Source organism: Pteropus medius, unplaced genomic scaffold, assembly GCF_902729225.1.
Source record: "Pteropus medius unplaced genomic scaffold, Ma_sr-lr_union100, whole genome shotgun sequence".
NCBI lineage: Eukaryota > Metazoa > Chordata > Mammalia > Chiroptera > Pteropodidae > Pteropus > Pteropus medius.
Genome location: NW_024346667.1, coordinates 27,751,097 through 27,763,147, shown reverse-complemented (window position 1 = coordinate 27,763,147; position 12,051 = coordinate 27,751,097). Strand labels below are relative to the sequence as shown.

The following is a 12,051-nucleotide window of genomic DNA, read 5'->3' as shown; positions in this document are numbered from 1 at the left end:
GCTCCAGATTCACTAACTGAGTCTGCTTGCTTTAATTGATTATCTCAGTTTAGGGGTTCCTACAAAGTGGTAGTTGTGTATATTAATGGATGAGACTCATGAAAAAGTCTATCTATGATTACAAATTCCAGCAAACAATATTATTTCTATTGTTAACTTTTTTTCATGAATAGTATTTCTTATTGGTTATTTTTGCTTGTAATTGGATTTTTTACAGCTCAATCTTTCATTATATATGCTTACCCATTTTAAGTATCTTAGCTTTTTTTAGTGCCTCTGGATTAACTGTTCAAGAAAGGCAAATATAGAGCTTAGATTATGATTCCTCTTGTTATTAAAAATCATGAAATTATAGGTTTTTGACCGTCATTTCTTCCAAAGTATCTCGAATTCTTAAGTGTATTCATTTAATGTAGAGTGTGTGTGTGTGTGTGTTAGCCTTTGGAGATTCTTGCATGCTTGGTAATATATTTCACAATTTGTTTCTTACATCTTATCCATCAACTATATATTTTATGGACACAAAGCCTCTCAGACCATCTAGCCTTTTCATGGATATGTCCAGGTTTTATGAAGTTAATTCTTGTTCCCTATCAAAGTTCATGGTTTATAGTTGGTATTTAATAAACGTTTAATGTAACAAGATTTCTAAACAGTCATTAACTTTTTGTAGAATTTAAAAAAAAATTCTTCATTCCCTCTCCTGCTCTTTCTATTCCTTTATTTTTCAAATCCGCCCTTCCTCTTGCTATCTTACGATTTTCACAAGATGGAAGACTTACACAATTTCATTTTGGATATTATTCAGCAAAATATAAGGTTAGAAATTGTTGCTCATAGAACATAAAGAATTAAAAAGTGGGTAGGGAGAAATGGATAGATGGAAGATTTTCACCTTCTTTATTCTTTTGGATTTCATTGTTACTTGTCCGTAGTATTATACAAATTAGAGCTTTTATATTCCATATGATCATGAGAATTGTGTGTTTGTTCGTGAGAGCAACACAATATAATTCACAAAATTTGTGTCCACTACTCTATTAAACAAAATTACATCTTAATGAGGGATTCTCATGTTTTTAATAATCTAGGAATGGATATAATATTAATGTTTAATGTATCAATATTTAGTCTAGAGAGTATTTTACATTTTAAATAATCCTGTGAGGTAGATATTGATATCATCATTTTGCAAATGAGGAAATCAAGCTCTGAGTGTCAATATAACCTTGTCATATAATAATTTACAGTGGCGTACTTCTGTGCCAATCTTCAAAATCTGATTCTACAGACATTTAGTATTTGATTTTGAAGGAGTTTAGTATTTGATTAGTGCTCATAATCAGTTCATTGTCAAAATATACAATTTTTTGTGATATCACGTAGATATTTAAACATTTTGAAGCTATTTAATATAAGTGAAATACAGCTTTTCGCTGGTGCCTGAGGCAAAAGAGTGTCATAGAGGCTTCCTGGGCAAGTCTTTAGGGGACAATTTGTAGCAGCTTAATGTGACATTCTTGAAACACATGATGTTTTTAATTTTAACTGCTATACTTAATTCTTATGTTTTGTTAAGTATGTAGTAATAGGAATCAAAAGCATTTTTATGTGATTTTAATTGGCTGATTTTGATTAGTAGTTCTAGTTTGAAAGGTTATGTTTCCTGACCTCTGATATATATCCTCATTTCTACTTTAACCCTTTTTATTACTTAGATCTGAATTGTCAGAACAATGTGATGCTAATTATCAGGTTATTTTTGATTTTAAAACATTTGATTATACTTGTAACAGAAGATATTGGTTAGTAAAATGCTTTTTAAAATACCCATGTATTTAATGATTCAGAAGTTAAAAATATGACATGATAAAAATGTTCAAAGTGACCTCATCCAAGAGGAGATATGGATGTCAAATAAACACATCAAAAGTTGATTAGCATTATTAGTCATTATGGAAATGCAAATTAAAACTAAAATGAAATACCACTACCCATTATTAGAATGGCAAAAAAAAAACCATGATAATGCCAAGTGCCGACAAGGATGAAGAACAACTGTGAGTCATATGTTGCCAGTGGGAATGCAGAATGGAAAACAATTTGGCAGTATATTTAGTTAAACCTATGCTTCTTGGGTGACTCAGCAATCTCACTCTTAGGTATTTATCCTAGAGAAATGAAGACATCTGGCCACACGGAAACCTGTAGTAAGTATGCATAGCAGTTTTATCCATAATTATCCCAAACTGAAAACTAACCAAATGTCCTTCAACTGCTGAATGGATATACCAGTTGAGGTACATACGTACAGTGGAATATTACTAAAAAAGAAAAAGACCACTGATAGAACAATATGGATGAACTCTAAAAGTATTATGCTAAGGGAAAGAAGCAAGAATTGGAAATATACATACTCTCGATTCCATTTAAATAACATTCTCGAAAAGAAAAAATCATAATGACAGAGAACAGACCAGTGGTCCTTAAGACCTGGGAAAAGAGATTCATTATAAAAGGACATAAGAGAACTTTTTCAGGCAATGGAACTGTTTTATATCTTAATTGTGGTGGTATTTACATAACGGTATACACTTTACAAAACTCGATGATCTATACACACTTAAAAGAGTGAATATTGTACATGTATATTGTACCTCAGTAAAACCAACTAAAATAAGACATATACAATTTTATAGTTCAAAAAGTCTAATTTTTAAGGTTAAAAATTCTCAAATATACTGGATGGTAGAGTTAGGTATTTCGGGTTGAAACTGCTGAGACCTCAACTTTAGACTTTGTTTAAAAGACGTGTAAACTTTCATGGTAACCAATCAAAAAATAAAACATTTATGAATTCTGTCAGTGTAAAGGTTAATGGAATTAGAAAACAAAACTTAAAAAAAAAAACCTGTAAGTTGATATTTTTAAACATAAATATTAGAAAGCTGATTCAAAAATAAAATGGAAGTCTTGAGGCTTTAACTCATGTCACTTCCTCTGGAAAATCATTTCTCAGCATCTGAAATTGCAACATTCTAGACATTTTTTATTCTCTCTGGTTTTTTTTTCTCTTTATTAGTTATACTATCTCAAATATTATATTTTCTACTTATTTTAATCTTTATTGTAAGTTACTTGTGCAAAGGTTATTATTTTTTCCACTCATGTAACACCAGCACTGAATAAGTATAGGTTCAATATGTATTTGTTGAATGAATTCATAAATTATTGAACAAAATTAATAAGCTGGCTTTTGAAATACATATGATAACTACAAAAAGAATGATTATTCCTTTAGTGTACAGGAACATATTTAAATGACTAAAAATAAGCCAGTATTTACAACCTGTTTAATATAATTATAAGAGCTGAGAAAGTCTGATACATCACCAGGTATAGTTTACAGCTACTATAAAATGGATTTTAAAAATGTATGAAAAGTTATAATGCCTGAATTGACCTTAAAAAGGCAGGTTATTCATTCAAAGAATATAAATATTTCATAGGTCTTATTTGTAAGACATCTACATTTTCTCTGTGTTTGGAAGGAGAAAGTCATTGTTTGGTGGCCTTTCCCAACCAGACTTTGAAGATAAGATTAAGCTCTAAAATTCTAAAGCAGTGATTCTCGAAGTGATGTCCCAGACCAGCAGCAGCAGTATCACCTGGAAAATTGTAAGAAATTCAATTTCTCAGGTCCCACTCAAGACCAGCTTAATCTGAAACACTGAGAGTTAGTGTCAGTTTTGTTATAACAAGTCCTCCAGGTGATTTCATTGTAAGCTAAAGTTTTCAAATGGCCTAAAGCATCTGTTACATGTTATTTTTTTCTCTTACACATCTAGAATGATGCTAGTTATATGTCATCCTTAGGGAGAATTAATAGTCATCTTTCCTTTGACACATATATAAATTCCCAGAGTGTCAGTCATATACGATATCAGTGTTTATCTAATACCATCTTTTCTCTGGTTTCATAAACAACCAAGAGCAAAAAAAATCTGAATTTTATTAAGCACAGTTGTGATAGCTAAAAACTTAAAGTTTTTATTTGGATTATAAATAAACAATGTTTTTGAAGCAATGTGTTCTAGAATTGTATCATGGAAGACCATCTTAGCTCTCTAGTTTGTGGAAACTAAATGAAACGTGAGAAAATGAAGTGTCCTACATGTCAATAACTGTGTTTCTTTTCTATATGATAACTTGAAATAAAGTCAATAACTTTGGGCGATTTTCTGCAGGAGCAATTGCAGATCACATGTACTCACCACTGAGCAGGTCCGAGTGAGACTGAACGGTTCTCAACACTTGTGATGAAATGTAAGATTTGTTTAAGCACCTGTGGGAAAGAAAGTAAGAGACACATTCTTGGGATAAGATTTGTGGATGAAGTATGTTGTTTTTCCACTATTACTAATAAAAGTAAATTTCCTATTCATACCCCACAGATTCTTACTGTAACCTTAATATGTTAATTATAAATGTCCAAAGAATTATGCTCTGTATTTCAAGACACATTTTTTGAAATATTACATTATAATATAATGGTTAGGAAAGCAGAAACTAAAGATCCTCTGCCTGCATTCAAATTCTGGCTCTGATATTTATAAGCTCTGTGATCTGGGACATGTTATTTATGTAATCTCTATTTTGTAATTTTCTCATCCATAAAAAGGAAATTGTAAACACTAATACTCCACAGGTTTGTTGTCATTATTAAATTAGTTAAAATTTTTACATTATTTTAAACAACACCTGATACAGAGTGTTATATAAGTAATAAAAATGAAGTGTGAATTATCTAGATAATTTTGTTTAAGGAAATATTTGTTATTTGTATACCTAAATATACAGGTAGGCCAAATATACTCTGTTCTTTCTGCATCATCGTTGTAATCTAGGTAGGTTTTCTTAACAATGAATCTTTACTACTAAGTACCTAAAATAACTACAGTCATTAATTTCTGATCAGTAAAAAAAAAAATGTCATGCCTAAAGTAGTTTCTATTTCTTATCTCATTCATTAATTTGATGATCAAATATCTCTTAAGCAATTTTATTGTGTATGTCATTGTGCCAGGGTATGTTGAAGATATCAGAAGAATGAGACCTCATTGTTGATCTTGAGGAACTTTTCATTTAGTAGAGTAAATTACGCAATAATTTAGTAGAGTGGATATATGCAATATTGCACATGATTAATACAAAGTGGAAAATGAATACTTACATCTGAAACAGAGGAAAAAGAGTGACAGAGTTTTAATGACATTTCCTCAGTGCTTGGCAGAATAAAAACAATTGGTTCTTTAAAAAATCCTGTAAAATAAAAATTAATCATTTCCATTTAACAGTTGTAAGCATAATAAATCATAATAAATTTTGTCTACGGCCATGCCACCCTGAACAAGCCCAATCCCATCTGATCTAGGAAGCTAAGCCAGGTTGGGCCTGGTTAGTACTTGGATAGGAGATCACCTAGGAAGACCAGGTGCTGTAGGCATAAAAAATAAAAAATAAAAAAAATAAGGGATTGTAAGCTGACAAAGATCTTGCAATCTATGTGGTCAACCAAGGGTTGCCTCCCCTAAGAAAAATATAAAAAAGACCTTTTAAGGTAACTTTTGAAGTAAACTGGAATGAGTCACAGTTAACAGAACCCAGAACCGTAATCAGACTGGTCAGAGTCTAAAACCAGCTCCTTTTTGTTTATTTCATTTAACATCCTTTTGTTTTAACCTCTGTATGTCAGATCTATTGATCTTTAGTTATTGGAGAACACTTAAAACTCAATTTAGTAAATAAATTTTACTATATGAAACTGATGGAGTTAATATGTGGCTCAGACTAATTTTACTATTTTATTATATTTGTTGAAAAATGGATAAGATAAAGAAAATAATCACATAAATATGTTAGTGAAGAAATGTAAAAATAAAGTTTCCAATGAAAATTTAAATACATCCTAATGTCCAAGTAGGTCAAACTTCCTATCCTGTCTTTTCTTTCTGAGCCATCACTATAATCTGGGTTGTTCATTTATACCAACAGTAGATGTTTATTCTAAGCACGTACAATATCTAACATGTCATAATGTATTTGACATAAATATCTGCATCATAATGAGATGTAATTTCTGTTCTAGGAGTGTAATGAAAAATATGTTATACTTTGAGGTAGTATGGACTTAACCGTAATGCCAAAGGAGTTGACACTGGTATGGGGTCTTTTAAAAATGGGAGGTATCTCCCTAAGTAGGGATGGTAAATGAATTACAGGGACTCAATATAGCACAAAATGAAAATCCATACTGGATTTCCAATCCATTTCTGGAATGTGCATATAAAATCGATCCTGTCTTTTTTGATTATGATTCACCCACCATGTCACTGGATATCTATTTGTAAAACATAAATTTCACCATTTGTTTCTCTTCTATTAAGAGAAAAATGATCTCCCATTGAATATAGAATAAAATCCATGGTTTCAAGATTGCAGCCAAGATAATGTGATTATCTCTGACAGTTTAGAAAATTCTTCCACATATTAAACAAAAATTTGCTTTGATATAATTTCTGAGAGGTTCTAGTTCTTCTTTGTATATTGATGTGGTGATATATTATCATCGTCATTATCATCATCATCATTGCCATCAGTAACTACTAATGAAAGAGTTTTACTTTCTGTCAGCCATTATAATCAGAATTTCACGTAGATTATCCCATTTAATCTTCACCCCAATCTTCCAAATTAGCTATTACACTTTTTGGCAAATAAGAAAATTGACACACACAACAATTAAATAGTCAGCATGTCAAATGACTATTAAGTTAGGGAGCAGTTATTTCATTTTAGGATGGTTTAATTCTAAAAACACCATGCCATGACCTCTTAGAAATGATCATGGAGAGAACACTGAAACTGGATATAGAAGTCCAGGGCCAAATTTAACTCTTGACTTTTAGCAGCCATATGACTTTTCTTCTGGGTGCTTGCCAGAGTTCCATTCAATTTGTTAAACAATTTAATATTAAATGAAAATGCTCTTTTAAGCTTTTTCCCACTCCTTTCATTTTTTCCTCACCCCTTTCATTTTTTACCCCTATTCTTTGATGTCTTTTCTCTTCCAGGATAAGCATCCAAAATTCCTATAGTCATTTTTCAAAGGACATGTTTTCTAGATTTTACTATCAGATCACGGAAGAAGGAACTGTGGCTGTGACTTTCTTTGATTCTGACATTTGGCTTGCTTGCAGTAGATGGCATTAGAGTTTATTAAGTGAGGTCACTGTTAACTATGACTCATGGTTGACTCATGGTTGGCTCATGTCAACTTGCAGTCAGGTGAACTCATCACCCTGGATATGCTTGGATAAAAGCAAGGGGAGGAAGGCAGAAGAGGAGTCTTCAGCTAATAAGGCCCTCACAACCAAACTGAATTTCCAAGGGCTGTTGGTACCTACAAAATATTTGTCATATAATAGGATCTTATTTATGACTACTCTCGTCTTTGATCTATGTGTAACTCATACTATCACCTAACTTAACATTTTAGTATGGAACTTATAACAATATAATTTTTCACTGATAAATAATAAATTTGTAACTTACGTTTAGTTTTATTCTAATTTTCACTAAAGACACCAAGATATAGGGAGAAGTATTAGGAGGGTGGACACTTAGAGGAATACCTATGTTCCTTTAGTATGGATCACCCCGACTTCCTGCTTCCTGTGAAAGGGAATTTAGGACAATTTCAAAGACCAAAGTAATTATTATGACATTTTTGGCTACACAGTCTACATAGGTAGGGGCGATTGTTGAAGCAACTGTCAAGACAATATTTCTGGACTATGCAAGTTCTATTCAAATTTGACATCAGTGTACTAGCCTCAGGGGTGTGCAGTGTCACCAAGTACCTAAATAGTGGGCTTATTCTCAGAGAGGGAAACATAAAAAAGAGAAATATATGAAAGAAGAAAGGTTCCAGGGAAACTGAAAATTAAACGGGAAGAAAAATGATAGGGGAAGAAAAATATGCAATGATTTCTTATGGTAGAAATGATACTATTATTTGTCTTTCGCATTTTGATAGAGATAATAATTTCTAGCATATTCAGATAATTCTTACCTATATCTTTTAACAATTTTTAATATATAACTGAAAATTGAGAAACCTAATATCAAGAGTTCTTGTCCAAGTGATTAGCAACACATAGTCTCATAAACCGTGAAATTTGAGCTCAATGATTAGACCATGATAATCTTCATAAGTTCCATATATCAAAAACAAGAGATTAGTTCTGCATATTTAGAGTGACCTTGACGAACACCTGACTCCTCTGTTAAATAGTCACCCAAGTTACAGACATTGCCTAACAGATAGGATAGTTAGCCTATCCAGGTGATGTCATTATTTAATATTTAGTGATTTTAGCTGAAAAATATAATGTAGCAATTTAGGTTTAGGTGACCTGAAGCTAAATAAATTAACTTTTGGGATCCCAATGTTAACTGATTTTCAGGAAATAGAAACAAAGAAAACGAAGAGTTTGTGTAAATTTCTATTACCCTCTTCTGTTATCACTATCCTTCTGAAACAATATAAATTTTATTAATGGCTTTTCACATCATTCATGCAGATCCACTAATACTCTGCTGAATTATCTAACCTATTTTGACCAGAGCATTTTAAGTAGACACTTTCACTAGCAAAAGTCCTAAGGTAAGTCAGCCTTGATTGTAAGTATACAGTGAACCTGAAATGAACGGTTGTGTTTTGTTGTCTAAAAAAAAAAAAAAAAAAAACAGTGATATGGTATTTACCAAAGTTTAACAGTTTCTGCATACAGAGGCCAGGTTGTAACTTGGCTATGATGTAGACGGTGTTCTGGGAAAGGAATTGCCAAACACCACCAGGAACACTGAGTTGAATGTGTTGGGTTTTCAAAGTGTCGCAGCAAGGGAGATACACACTGGGCCGCTGTGCAGTTTTTCACTAAAGGGTTGTTATAAAGACATGACACAGGATCTGGGCTTTGGTTGTATAATTTTAGGGAGAGTCTCAGGAAGTGGAAATTTGCTTTGGATGGGCGTTGTCAGAAAGTGGGGGCAAATCTATCGTGGTCTGTCTCAATAGATACATATTTATAGGGAGAATAGGCTAGGGCAAAGAGTAAGTTGTAATTAGTAAAGTAGCGGTCATGAGTGGAGGATATTTGGCATCGTGTAGTTTGTACAGTAACTTTGTCTAAAGTGGATGTTCTGTGAGATTGTAATATCCAGCAGAATATGGCTTAGCTGTAGGTCAGAGAAATATACAATAATGAAGAAACCAAGTTGTGGAGTCAGATAAATTCTGGCTTTTCTTCTTTCCGTCATTTCTTCTTTCTTCCCTCCTTCTCTCTCTCCCCATTTTCCTTCCTCATATTGTATCCATATGAATATCTCAAGCTAATTAATGTACTATCTTGGGTAGATTTTCATCACAATCTGACGTGACTCCATTGCTGTCCCTACAAAGTTGATTCCTGTTTAGGGTAATTCAAATGCTACCTAATCACTTCCAAGCTTAATAGGAAAGTCAAATTATGCACCTGTGCTTCAAACTATTCATACCAAAGCATTTTAAAGTACATTACTACTCAGATAATGTATCTGTTTGACTATTATTTCTTAGGATAGAAATTTCCTCTGGTACTTAAGTATTGCATATTGAACACGAGGGTACATACATTGATGAGAGGCACACAAGGGAGTTACTATATATTGTCATTAGGGACGTTGTAACAGGAATGTCATTCAGATTTGAGACATGAGCTGATGCGTTTCTTTGTTTTCCTTCTATCTTTTAATCAGGCTCAGTTCTGCTTTCTCTGATCCCACTGCTTTATCCGTTCTGTGTATATCTTTTCTTCTCCACAACTTTATATTAGCTTTATATTTTGCTTACTGATCCCTTTGGCTTTCTCCTAACATCAACTCTTTCATTGCCTCTCTTTTTTCAAAGTATTCCAAATGTTCAGTACTCTACATAGTTGTCATTCAAATTTTCCAGAGGGATATTAATTGACAGAACATGGACTTGTTGGGAAATAACATTTCTGCTTTTTTTTTAAGTGGGGGTGGCTCCAAAGGGTATGTTAATGTTGTCTTCTTTCCATATTAAGTATACATTAACATCATAAGCAGTAATATACCAAACCATAATTATATGGATGAATGAGTAAACGAATGAATGAAGAGTTGAAGCTATGAAAGTTTGAACAGAAGAGAGCTGGCAGCTTTTAATTTGACATTATTTGGGAGTAGAAATAAGGCAGCAGAGTTTTCTTTATTTGAGAGCTCATTAAATGCAAAAAATTGTGCTTGGTGTATTTTCATGTTCTCTTATTGAATATCCACAAAGCCCTGTAAAGGTGATACTATCCAGAGTTTTTCCATTGAAGAAATTGGAGGTAAAAGTGTCTAGCTTTCTTAATATCCTTCACCAGTTAATTAATTGTAGAGCTTGAACTTATACTCATCTCTGTATTATTCCTAAAGTTTGTTCTATACCATGTTGTCTCAGAAGTCAGCATGGTAGCAAAAAAAGGAATCTATGCGGTAAGCTTCAGAGAAGCACTGCCATGGAATATAGAGCATCATTTTCAAGATAAGATAAGAAGTTGGCTTAGAATATGACAATCACAGTTTATTCCTTTTGACTTTCCACATGGGTGCCTCTCTACCTGTCCTCCCTGACATGGGGTAATCACTACTTGTTTTTTAGTGTTGACTAGGTGGAGGTAGAGAGTGTGGTTTTATTCCCAAAGCTTGAGTAAAAACTGCATGGCAGATGCTAGAGTTTTGTCGTTTCACTTAACTCTTACAAGTCTCACTCTTAACCCAAGCCCCTCAAACTGCCCTGTGGATTTCCAAATACACCACTTAGACAGCTCCCTAGGGCTCTGCTTTCCTAAGCTTATGAAATTCTCCTTTGTCCTTTCTATTTCCTTCTAGAATAGAGATGGCAGGAAGGCTCATTCCTAGCACTGACACATCTTTGACCAAATTCTGCCAAATTCACCAAATTCTTTTTAGTGAACAGGCACCAAAACAATCATGCCACCTAATCTTCTGTGCTTGAAAACCTTTGCGTTCTCAGTCCTCAGAAACCGACAGGCTCCTAGCAGGAGAGGTTACTACTGAGGGGAACTTGTAAAGCAGAGCTCAGAAAACTTTCTGTAAAGGGACAGATAGTAAAAATATTAGGTTTTCTGGCCTATATGGTCTCTGTCACACCCGCTAAACAACTACCCAATACTACTGTCATTGCTTCTTAGGAAAGACATTGCATGCTCTCAGGGGTCATTTGCCATATAAAAAAGAGAGTTGATTAATCCAAATAACAAATTGCTGGGGATATTGGAAATTTCTTTGCAGGTGGCTTTCCCTATGTCACCTGACCTTAAACTATTCCATTCCCTTAGGTCCTAGTGCAACAGAACACAGATCACAAGATTGGGACTCTATTGGTGGGAAATCTCCCTTTTCTCTGTTTTAGAATGTGAAGTATGTTAAAGAGTAGGAAGTTGACTGTTATGGACATAGTTATATCTAAGGGTGAAAACCATGAATACTAGCCAGGTTTGGAAAATGAAGTGGAGGACATTTATAAAAGGAAAATCTGCCAGCAGTGCACTTTGAAAGAACTCTGCTTGGTGGGGAATTACCTGCTCCCCCCAGATAACAGATTCCTTGCATTTTTCATCACAGGGATTTTTAACTCTACTCCCTGCTTTTTCAACTGTCTAAATCCTTTTATCTTTATAGCACATATGGCCTCCCTCCCTGAAACTGGAAACACAGTTCTGATCTAATTTAGTACCCACATTAGAGTATGTTTTAAATATCATATCACTAAGTCCATAAACAACTGCGCTAATGTATGAAGTAGCTCAGCACTGCTCAAACACATTACAGTTGCCAACACCATAAAATGCCATTTACTTTTGCTTAAAAGTGTTTGATATTGAATTTGCTTTCCCCTGGATTGTAATTAACAAC

General features: G+C 33.3%; 1 protein-coding gene and 1 pseudogene across 3 annotated transcripts in view; both read left to right on the top strand.

Moving 5' to 3' along the window:
* SPOCK3 (SPARC (osteonectin), cwcv and kazal like domains proteoglycan 3) overlaps window positions 1–12,051 on the top strand; it is a 319,126-nt gene that overhangs the window by 92,135 nt on the left and 214,940 nt on the right. The window lies entirely within an intron of this gene.
* On the top strand, window positions 5,388–5,506 carry LOC120613533 (uncharacterized; annotated as a pseudogene).